At 42.8% G+C, this 12,770-nt stretch overlaps 1 pseudogene; it reads right to left on the bottom strand.

Moving 5' to 3' along the window:
• The window catches only part of LOC149242384 (stromal cell-derived factor 2-like protein), a 111,047-nt pseudogene extending 110,808 nt beyond the window's left edge, over positions 1-239 (bottom strand).
• Between the last annotated feature and the right edge of the window lie 12,531 nt (positions 240-12,770).

The raw sequence follows: 12,770 nt of genomic DNA, 5'->3' as shown, positions 1-12,770 counted from the left end.
GCTTAAGCACCTTACTCCCTTGATCATTTTGACAAGATTTGCTTGCAACTTTTCAAGAAACAGATATTTCTCCTGAGGAAGAGATGCAATGACACCAATAACACCATTGACTGTTCCAAATATAACTGTATGAATCTGGCTAGTACCTCACGCCCAAGTTGTATAGGCATCTTCTCTTCAGGTGCAAGAGGATGTGCTAATATAGTTCTCTCTGGGAGCTCCACAAAGAAATAGCCCATTCCTCCATGTAATACTTTCTTCAATGACATTCATACATCAATATCATTCTCTCCAGGTCTAATCACATCAAACTCAAATCCTAACTTCTTCCCTGCCTTTAAAAATTCACTTCACACAGCTGGTGCTTTGGACAAAGGTATGGGAACAACCTGTAAATGAGCATGATTAGCGATCCTTAGATTCAATTACTTTTCAAATACAATCATTGCATTTCCATGCTTCCTGAAAAATCTTTTAAGAGTATGCGCAAGCCTCTGTAATTCACTATCTGCATCTGGAGGCAGGGAAAGAGTAGAAGGTAAATGTTCAATGGAAACTATCAAAACATGTTCTTCAACTAATGGACCCTTGGCTAGCGCGCAGTAGAAATTGTCCCCTACATTCACTACAAGATGAGTATCTAGATTAGGGCTTGACAAGCAAAACCAGCAGGGCTGATGTGTATTAGACACTGTGTTTCTCCTTTTCTTTCCAGCATCAAGATCATGGCTAAATCTGCCGTCATCACCTTTATCGCATCTACCCTTTTTGACAAAATCAAAGCATATGCCGGGTGGAAGCAAATCACTACACCTACCATCATTTGAACTATGGCGAAACTTGCACTCTGCACTTCTTTCACATTTACCCTTACTGATAAAATCGAAGCATGCACCTTCTGAGAATGGATCTTTGTTACATACAAACTGCTGAGGCTGATTGGCGAAAGCAGCTTGTTCTATTGGTCCATTTTCTTCCTTATCCAGTTGTGGATCATCAGGATCACCAATGTGCGTCATTAAGAACGTATGAAGCTCATCATTATCAGGGACCTCTGAATGCCCTCTAAGAGCAAGAACATCATTCAGAACTGAACCCTGCCCTAGAAGCATGCCATTTGGTGTAATGTTGAAGTCATTTGTAGCTCGAGTGACATTCTGTATATTCAACGAAACCATTTCACCATGTTCTCCATCAGGGTATTCAGTTTTGTTCACTTGAGAGGATGAAGCAGAACAACGTTTACATCTTCTGCTAATGTTCTTCTCAAAGACTTTACAAAGTACATATGATTGCTGCACAGTATTTGAATTGCTATCGTTGCAATCATCAAGAATGTACTCATGCATCTGCCAATTGGTTCTTTCTCCATGGCGAACACGCCCTCTGTAGAAAACTAACGTCTTCTTAATCCCTAGAACTTCAGAGGATGCAACAATAGTTCGGTTTTTTGAGAGACTTTTCAGTAACCCAGCTTGGTCGCTCGAACTTTCCTTGATCCAATAGGGTATTCCGCCTTTTTGGGGCTTGAAAAAAAAACCCTTTCAAATTTCTTCCTTTCAGGCATGAGTTGTCAGGCAAATCCCATGGTTCGCAGTCGTATGGATTGACCTCTGAAATGACACTGCAAGGTTGAGGCCGCCCATATACTTTTCTTTTCAGATAGTGGGTGAACAATTCTTCATCCGTCGGGTGAAAGCAGAATTCAGGTGGCTGATAACTGTTCTCCATCTGGATCTTCAAAGCTGAAAATCAAAACAATGTCTCTACTGCCGCTCCTTTTAAATGCAATTTCGGCAGCAGCTCACTTCCCATGACAAGGAACCGCTCACATTTTCACCTGTTATAAAGGCCCTAGCGCCCAACAACATCCACTGATTTGTTCTTCTAATTGTGTTTCATAAACAGGTCAAAATACCACATTGAAATAAAACAGATAATCGAACCCACTGGACTATTCGTGTCAAGATAACTGTATCCTGAGGCACGCAAGCCTGATGCAGTTATTGCATTGCTCTTTTTGTTTGAAACTAAGTGGAGTCGAATTTGTAATTTCAAATGCTGCCAGTGATTGCAATCTTCCTTGTGTAAGGAAAAGAAAACGCGCTCGCTGATATTGCCTATTCTAGAATTCAAATAATGAAGCCTGTGAGATATCCTTGATGCATTTGCATTGTTGCTGAAGATCAGAATTAAAGCATGAATTCATGGCCATTGGGTCTTCTCTTGAGCAAGAGTCTCGAATTCTTAGTAGATATCCATCAATAGAAATAGGCAGAAGGGCACCCCAGTCAACAATGGCTTCAACGCGCTCCGGGCCACCGCATTGAGGCCCTTTCCCAGGCGGTCCAATCCGGGTATTGTTAACATTAATAATATTATGGCCTCTGCTGCTGCAGTGTACCCATGATGGCCACATTTAGACTGCAATTCTCTTGAACCATCATCACGGAGCTCCCATTTGTATAACTGAATCTTTTGATTGATGCCAGCAAGCAACTTTCCATTAAATGCATTCAGATCGTAAACAGAACCCTTTGTCTCCTTCTCAGCAACAACTGCAACATGTGCCAGTACCAAGACACCTAACGACCTAAAACACAGCGGATTCTGATAAGTATGACAGCTGGGTGAGATTTGCTATGGATCAGCACAAAATCACCTAGACCGGGTTTCTGCGCTACGAAATCACATGAAACATGTTGCGCTGCGAAAACACCTAAAACTGACTTATGCGCTACGAAATCACCTAAAGAGCTTTGTAGCACATAATAACCTTTGAACAAAGCTGACACATGGAAATTGTGTGAATTATGAGACCAGTGGTGAATGAGGATGCATAGTGGACTCCTAAGACTCAGACTCTAAGGCAAACAAAAACTCAAACCTAGACTAGCACCAAATTTTTTTACCATCAAACTAATGTGAGCGGTTTTGAAATTAGAATTCTTAAGTGATAATAGATACATCAGGAAGCATATATCAATTGGACTTAGTTCAACAGAAGTAGAGTACATGGTTTCTAGTCAAGCAGCTTGTGAGGCTATCTGGATGAGGAAGATCCTTGTTGTGTTATTTGGTAAGCAAATGGATCCTATAGTGATTTACTGTGACAACCAGAGTTGTATCAAACTCTTTAAGAATCCAATTTTTCATGATCCATCCAAGCATATCGACATCCGCTATCACCATCTACGAGATTATGTGTAGAGGAGAATCATGTTGCTGGAGTACATTCTAATGCAAATATTTTGACAAAGGTATTGTCAAGATGAAAATTCGAGTTTCATAGAGGCAAGATCGGGGTAGTAGATAATCCCTTTCTTTTTGAGAGGGAGTGTTGAAAATGCAATAATAAAATCCTAATTTAATTTTATCCTTGAATTAAATTAGGAATAAAATTGTAATTCCACATCACATGACAACTTGTATTAGTTAACTAAGTTAATTTGACTTAGTTGGCTCAGTTAATTCGAGTTGAGGGTCTAACTTGAGTCATGTCGAGTTTCTCCTACATTATAAGAGCCCTCATTGACTTTATTTTGAGTTGTAATTAACTAATTTAGTTTAACTAAGTTAAAGTTAGTTAAGGGGATCGGGCGCTGGAGCGGTTCATGCATGGTTAGGGTTTGTTACAGTTCTGCAAAAGGCAGACCTTTACAGACACCGGCCATTATCCTCCATCCATAAGCTCATTATGGAACGACAAGGAATAGTCCGCCAGTGATGGAACCCCCTCAGGGCGAGGATATGGAGCCTCCCCCCATTGATACGGAAAATGTTCTGCGACACACAGAAAATGTCAGGCAGGACAACCAGGAAAGTATAGGAATAGAGCATGAAAATGCGCCAAAGAATACTAACAAAAATGAAGAACCCAGAGTAACGTCAGCGACCTGCAAGCCTGTAGCAGTTGACAGACCTAAGATTGAGCTCCCAAGTCATCGGATCAACACTCAAATCCAGTATATGAAAGATCATGCATTGATTGGAAAGTTCATAGGCTTTTGGCCCACAGAGAAAGCATTGCATGGCTGGATAGCAGCCAAATGGAAACCAAAAGGGCACATTACTCTGCAGTTAGGGCCTAAGGGCTTCTTTACTGCAATCTTCAACTGTTTGGAGGACCGAAACAGGGTACTGGATGGCGGACCATATTTTTTCAATGCAGCAAGACTGTATCTGCAAGATTGGATTGAGCGTTTCAACCCAGACAAAGAAGATCTGAGCTGGGCTCCAGTGTGGATTCACCTTTACTCCCTCCCTCTGAAGTACTGTGACGAAGATTCGCTGCAAGATATTGGGAATGGTTTGGGCGCATTCATTGAAGTTTCAAAGGAGACGAAACTCAAGTGATACACCTCCTATGCGCGGATATGTGTATATATGCACCTCAACAAAGCTCTCCCAGATGCGGTAAGCCTTTATCATGATGATTACGAATGGATACAGTCAATAGATTATGAGCATGTACTATTCCGTTGTAGAAAATGCCACGCCTTGGGCCATTTATTTTGAGATTGTCCCTCTAATCTGAAATCCTCGACCACTCCCACCATGGAAAAACCTGACTTGGATGGGTTTACCAAAGTTTCCAATCGCAAAAAGACCCACAAAAAGCCCTCTTCATCTGCCAAAAAACCTGTTACCAATACCTCCATGCCATCAACCAGTAACAGCTTTGAAACCCTACTCCAGCCGAAGGTTAACATCTTAGAAAACCCGGAACTCCCTGAAGTCATTCCTAAGACTACCCCCCATCCCGCTCCCTCAAGCTCAAAAAAAGCCCAAACTTCTATGCAATCCTCAGATCTCAAATCGCCCCCTCCCAGTAAATCCCCAAAATGGAATGTTCAAGGAATGGAGGTAGATAGCACGCAACAACAGCGCACGACTGTAGAAGATACAGAGGTAGAGCAAGAAGAAACTCAACACATGGAAGAGGAGCCGGAGAGCTTTGACATTGGAGATCTGGATATACTGGGACTAGAACAGGCCTGTAAGAAAAAAGAATATGACAAGATCCCAGAAAGGCAGCTGGAAAACTTAGAAGTCATTCTCTCAAGAGCACAGAAGCAAAGATCGCTAGGTATCCAAACTGGAAGTCAGTGGGATGGAAGAAATATCTTCAAAGATAATAAGAAACGAGGAAGGAAAACAGATCTTCAAAGAACCATCCGCATAGGAGAGATGCTGGTGGAATCCAGAAGATACTCCAAGCTTACCAAGTATTATAATCCCCTTCCCAACCATGTATCATGAAGCTCATTTCATGGAACATTAGAGGGCTCAACAGCCCCAGGAAATATAGACTGATAAAAAACATGTTTCAATAGGAGAAACCTCAAGTACTCTTCTTGCAGGAGACCAAATGTAACTCTACAACACTGGATCAGATCCTTGCCAAAGCATGGCCAGGCAGCAAAGAAGTCGCAGTGGATGCCATAGGAGCATCAGGAGGGCTAGCAATAGTATGGGATGAAAGAGCCATAACACTTACTAACATTCATGCTAGTAAGCACTTTATTCAAGCCACGTTCCATATTATAGGGACAAACGTACATGGACACATAACCAATGTTTACTTCCCCCAGGATGCAATAAACAAGGTAGACATTCTGAATACTTTAGCTCAGATCAACTCAGAAAGATCCCATCCACTTTGGATTACAGGAGGAGATTTTAACATGATAACAAAATTGGAGGAAAAAAGAGGAGGAAGGGTCAAGCTGGACAATGAAAGCACTCACTTCAAAAATTTCATCCAAGACAACTGGCTCATAGATATGGCGTTCAACAATGGAGTATACACATGGAACAACAAACGAGCAGGTGCTCATCAAATCGCCTCTTGATTGGATAGATTCCTGCTCTCCGAAAATGCAATCCATCTTGGAGGGGACTTCTCGGCCTCAATCTTACCGCTCTCTGGCTCAGATCACTGGCCTATCATGCTTCAATGGCAAAGACCGGGAAACAATACACACAGGCCCTTTCACTTTGAAGCCTTCTGGTTGACTCATCCAGACTTTCACAACCTGATTACAGTGGTCTGGAAAAACTTCAATCCATCGGAAGGCACAAAAATGTATCAGCTCCAGCAAAAACTCAAAAATCTCAAGATAAACATCAAACAGTGGAATCACTTTACCTTCGGCAATATCTTCCAAGCACAAGGTGCTCTTGATCAAGAAATGAAAAAATTACAGCAGAGAATCATAGCTGAAGGCAGATCTGAAGCCCTAGCAGAACAGGAAAGCCACCTACAAACGCAAATCTCAGAAAGAGCAAAGCAGGCAGAAATACTTTGGAAACAAAAGTCATGAATCAGATGGCTTAAAGAGGGCGAACGCAACACAAAGTTCTTCCACCGCACTACTATCCAAAGGAGAATGCATAACAACATTACTCACATCCAGAATCGACAAGGGGAACAACTGGAAAAACACGAGGATATAGAACAGGAACTCCTCACCCACTTTCGGATGGTGCATCAGGAATCGCAGAATGATCGACGACCAGCTATAGAGAAAATCACCAAGAATATTCCTAAGATCATAACAGAGGAACACAATCAAATCCTTCTCAGGCCTATATCTTTACAGGAAGTGGAGACAGCTATGCGACAACTCAAAGTAGGAAAAGCACCTGGACCAGATGGCTTCACATCCGACTTCTTCCACAACTTCTGGGATCTAATCAAGGAGGAGGCATGGCAAGTAGTTGAGGAATCTAGGGCAAATAGATGGATGCTTCCATCTTTGAACGCAACCTTCATCACCCTCATTCCTAAGGAGGAACACAGTCAGACTCCAGACAAATTCCAACCTATTGCATTATGTAATGTCATATATAAAATTGTCTCCAAAGTTATTGCCACGCGCCTCAAACCCCTGCTTCCATTACTTATATCACCGGAGAAATCAGGATATGTGGAAGGAAGGAAGATCACGGATGGCATTATTCTCACTCACGAGATCATTCACTCCTTAAAGTAGTCCAAAAAGGCAGGTATGCTCCTAAAAATCGATCTCTCAAAAGCTTTTGATAGTTTAAGCTGGAAGTATATTCAAAAAATGTTGCTCGCCTTTGGCTTCACCCCCCCATGGGTTAGATGGGTAATGAGTCTTATTACCTCTACCTTCTTTTCAATTCTAGTCAACGGTATCCCATCCACCCCCTTTCACCCATCCAGAGGCATCCGACAAGGTGACCCACTCTCACCCTTTCTGTTTGTTATTATAGCGGAAGGTCTTGGGCGATATATCAAAGATGCCCTTCATTCCTAGCAATTACGAGGCCTTTCCCTTCCCAACACCCCTACTTTCATCCATCAGCAATTCGTGGATGAAAATATGTTATTTGGTCATCCCTCGGTCCAGGAAGCCCTCAAATTAAAGACCATTTTATCTGATTTTTCAGACGCCTCTGGCGCTTACATTAACAAAGCTAAATCCCAAATCTTTTTCTTTCACACCCCTGCCATAACCCAGTCCTCCATTGCTAGAATCCTAGGCTTCTCGATTGCGGCTCTCCCCTCCAAATACCTGGGTGCTCCAATGACGGCCTCTGCCTTAAATCACTCATCCTGGAAGGTGCTCTTAGAAAAACTGGAAGCCCATATCTCTTCTTGGACCTTCAGAGCTCTCAACATGGCGAGCCGTCTAGTTTTAATCAAAGCAGTGTTACAATCCATGCCACTTTACCTCTTTTCAGTACTGGCAGCACCCAAATGGGTTCTCAAAGCAATCAAAAATCTTCAACGAGCTTTTTTATGGGGAAATATGAAACAAAAGAGAAAATGGGCATTGGTAAAGTGGGACATAGTTTGCCTCCCGAAAAATTCTAGAGGCACTGGGTTACGTGATCCTCAACACAACAACGCGGTCATGGGAGCATGCATCTGGTGGAAATGGATCTCGGACCCGCATACTCCTTGGGCAATCCTCTGGACAGCAAAATATGCCAATAATAGACCAGTAGATGATTTAATTTGGCTCAAAGATGTTGGCCCAGGTTCCCTAATCTGGAATGCAGCTAAACAACATAAAGATCTAATTCAACAGCACAGCTTCTGGGAAATCAGGAATGGAGATAATGCAAGGTTTTGGGAGGATTCATGGCAGCAAAGACCCAAATTGAAGGACCTAATCACTCCCCACCAGCTACAGGATTGGGTAGAACAACCGATGATCAAGGTAAATCAACTTTGGAAGCCCACTCACACCCAAGGATACAGGCAATGGATAAGCTCAAACCACATTCTCAGGCAAGGTACACAGTCCATCAAAGATAGTTTGGAAACAAAACTCTCATACAGGAAAATACGCTACTCTGATAAGAAAGATATCATTAGATGGGTTATGAAACAAGAGGAACCTTCAGGTCACAAGAAGCTTATCATATAATTCTAAGGAACCATACAGTCAAGGATCATCTCTGGAACAAAGTTTGGGATCCCCCAATTTGGCCAAAAATATCCACCTTCCTCTGGTTGCTTTGCCAAAACAAAATCCTTACTTGGGACAATCTATGGAAATGGAGCTTTCATGGACCTTCCATGTGCCCAAACTGTAAACAGGAGGAAGAAACCACTGAGCATCTCCTAAACTCATGTCCGTTGGCAAACCGACTTTGGGACAAAGTCAGCTTCAGATGTCAAAGAGATGGACGAAGTAAGGAGGATTCCACCAACACTATACGCACTTGGACAACCCGTCCTTACAAAAGCAAACTGTTAAATGCTTTATGGAAACTCATACCAGGTTTTCTCATGTGGACTATCTGGAAAGAGAGAAATAGTCGCATCTTCAAGGACCACTCCTCTCCTATAGAAGTTCTATGGAATAACATATGTCAAAACCTTCGAGAAACCTTGCTGCTCCAAACATGGCTTGACGATGATTTCCCCTCCACTCCACAGGAACAAAATATATGGGTAAATTGGAACCTCCAGTGGAACCACAAGCAGGCACACCAAGGTAAAATTTCTCCTCCAAGAGTGACACCTGACAGATGGACTCCCCCTCCACCACACATGGTTCAACTCAACTTTGACGGAGCATCTAAAGGTAATCCAGGTAAAGCAGGATTTGGAGGAATCTTCAGAAATCACAAGGGCAATGTTCTCCAAACTTTTATGGGTTCAATTGGTTGGGATACAAATAACTCGGCTGAATTAGAAGGGTTATGGCAAGGACTTCTCCTTGCTCAGAGCCATGGTTTCTTCCCACTTATAATTGAAGGGGATTCTCAGATTCTTATTAACATGGTTAATCAGATATTACAGGGAACCCCATCACACAAAGTTGGTAGCAGTTGGAGATTGGCGGAACGGTTGGAGCAGATTGAACAGTGGCTATTAACTCACAGAGCAGTCACCATTAAGCACATTCGTCGGAATGGTAACAAAGTAGCAGATTTCTTAGCTAACATCGGAATTGATAGTGGAAAGACTCTTCATGTAGGAACACTTAACACTATAGCCACCACTCCTCAACTGCAGGATTACAATGATCTGGTGCAAAAGGAAAGGGCAAATGAGGAAGAAACGCACCCGGATGCGGGTGTCAATCCTGTTAATTAATGTGATTAGATGGTCGGCCGGCAGACAGGAGAGCCATATGGCTACCAGCATCGTCCCCAGCACCAACCTCAAGCGAATTCATAACACATTGCAGAAGGCAATAAATGAATCCGAAAGCCGAGACACATTCATCTCCCTCATAGCCATGGCCCCTGCAGAACGATATGCAATTCCTCCTTTGCTCCAAGGCGTCTGCCCTCCGCAAACTGTTGAACCTTGCATTCGCACCGTGACCGGCAGTCGATGCTGGTTACTTCCTTGCCTGGATCTTGGCAACGGATTTCATTTCTCTCACTCCAGCCACTGTATCTTAGACCAGGCCCAGACCTCTCCTGCTCACTCTTCACGTCGAAATACTTCCAATTCCTTTGCTGTCAACTTAACTCATAATCCTGCTATGGCTCGCATTAGGCATCATATGTGCAGCAGGCGCGGCGGAACCCGCGGAGGCATCATCCGCACGCCGGCTTCGACCAGCTCTGCCACCGGTTCCCCTGACTCCTCCACTGATACGCTCAATCCTCTCAACTCTCCCTCTCGCCGCTACCCAAATACCAGAAGTGGCAGGGGTCATGCTAGAATCCAAGCCATTGAAGGGAGAGATGTAGTAGTCCGCGCTGCGGATTTCCCTCTTCCACCTTATCCTGCTCCCCACAGCACCCAGTTCCGTTTCCGCAGCACCTTAAATCGGCCTATAATCACTGCTACTGTAACAATTTCCTTTGCGGAAGAGTCTGAGCCGCAAGCTCCTCTGTCTGGGCTCAAGGGCAAGCAGAGCAGGGAGGCTTCAGGCAGCCGAGGAATCAGCATTCCTGGCAATAGGCAACAAAACGAAGGCAGAGCGGCTCTGCATGGCAAGGCTATAGCTGGCGGTCCTTCAACTGAGAGCGACAAGCATAATGGCACGAAGGCTTCGGGAAGCAAACCGAACGACACTTCTGAAACGCAGATGGGCACAGGTGGCGCTGAGGAGGCTCCACCAACTCAGGGACGTGGCATGTCTAACGCGGATGATGACTGGTACCAATTTGCGTGTAGAATCGAGGAGGAACCAGCCCCGGAGGATCCACCGACTTGACGCGTGGCAACCAGTTATTGCTGCTTTCTGCCAGGTGGATGTGTCTAAATCTGGGCAGTATTTTTAGGACTCCTGTTTTTTTTATTCTAGACATGCATTTTCTCTCTCAGTCTTTTTGGAAAAACAATGTTTACCCAGGTGTGGTTTTCTTTCTGGTTCAATGGGCTGGTTTCCCCTATGTTGGGGCAGTCTTTATGGTTCAATGGACTGGTTTCCCCTATGTTGGGGCAGTCCAAAACAAACAGATTCATTTTTTGGTGATGATTGATGCTCAACAACTTTGAAGTCAAGCCTCTCTGTAACCTCTTTTTGTACCATATCAATAGAACAATATTACTTAGAAAAAAAAAGTTAAAGTCAATTAAACTAGTTCTAACTGTTGGAGGAATTAGTGGGAGGTCTAGTAGGGGGTGCTTCCTGCAGTAATCAACCAGTTAATTGATGATTCACTCATAAATAAGTCATGCATGTCAGATCTGAGAGCTACCCAATTGAGATTGGAGTTCAGGGATCGTGTACTATTAGTTGTATAATCATCCAAATTGTACAAGTGGTGCATGCAATCAGAGGAAGGCCTATGATGGATTGCACAATTCCTTTGAGGAATTTCCCTAATTAATAGGGGACTAATTCTCAAGGAAACATTGCAAGGAAATAAGAACTTGGGAAAGTGAGAAATTGGTTAAGTATTGGCCTAGGCTTGTCTAGGAAGCAGTGAGAGAGATAGAGATAGTGCATAGGTTGCTCGGGCTTGAGCAAAGCATTGTAATCTTCTCATATTTTCTGACTAATGCAATATTTAGATAGCAGGGGTTTTTAACCATGGATTTCCCCAGGAAATCATTATGTAATGTGTTGATTGAATTCTTTCTATTGTATGCTTCATGATTTTGCGATCATTTAATTGTTTCTGTTGATGAGTAGAGTAGATTCAAGTCTATTATTTTAGTAAATTATAATTAGCAGTTTGAATCTACAAGGAATTTCTACATAAAACAGGATCTGGAGACTTGTCGGAATACCCAACTATATGTGAATCTTCTACTTAAGAGATTGAACCTGCTCCATGTTCCAAACCCCAATGGAAATAGATTTCCCTTCGAGGGATTTTATAAAAAAATGGAAATGGGTTCCCGCTCATAGATCCACGATTCGATGACCAGTATCAAAATTCTATTTTGACGTGGCCTATATTCTTAGAGGTGGAGTGGGGGTCCGAGTAGACATACTTGGAAACATTCCATACAAAACTAAGTAGGATCTAAGATCCTCCTTGTCTCCATAAGCATCTGGGATCCAAAGATGATCCATTCGATTCCCAATCACTGGATTTGAGTGAAGCCCATTTGTTTTTAACTTGTTGTGATCTGCTATATATTTGATGGAGAGATGATCCAGGTTTTTCACCCAAGATTTTTTGAGAATCACCATCCCCCGTCTTCAATCAAGGTTTGTCTGAAACCAGGACATCAACAAAAGACCGTGTGTTCTCTATAGTTGCAGTACCCACCAATCTATTTTCTCAACCTAGGGTTTGCATCATACTATACTACTATCATGACCTCTAGAATAAATTTCACCCATGACTTCCACGATCCAACTGACGCGCTCCAAATCACATCCCTTGGCAATAGATCTATAGGATATACCGACGAATTCCTCCATTGTAGAGCCTTCGATCCTGCAATTGACATGAAAAACCCAGATCCAACAAGAAAAAATGATGTTGTCGATAGATCCTCACTGTCTGAAGTGCGATCTATCTCGATGATAGCGGGATCTTTTGCACTCGTCAAACTACCCCACTAGATCATTTGTTTACATATAGTAATCAAATTTTCGAAACTCCAGTCATTTGGATGCCATTTGAATAGATCAGAACAACGAAAGCGACCTCCGAGAGTGCCATGATCAAACCCACCCTCAACGATGACGATCCTATAGATCCTGCGCATACTAAAAACAACCCTAGCTGAACTCATTTAAGATCCATCCCTACAAAGTTGGACTTATTACCTATGCATATAAAGGAAGAAGAAAATAATTGTGAAGATAAGTATTGGTTTAAAGAATTTTCTGTTGAAATTGTGATTTAATTTGATTTAA

Source organism: Pinus tabuliformis, chromosome 8 (genome assembly GCF_031772625.1).
Source record: "Pinus tabuliformis cultivar Carrire ecotype Pingquan chromosome 8, CPIR1, whole genome shotgun sequence".
Lineage (NCBI taxonomy): Eukaryota > Viridiplantae > Streptophyta > Pinopsida > Pinales > Pinaceae > Pinus > Pinus tabuliformis.
This window is presented reverse-complemented; position numbering and strand designations above follow the sequence as displayed.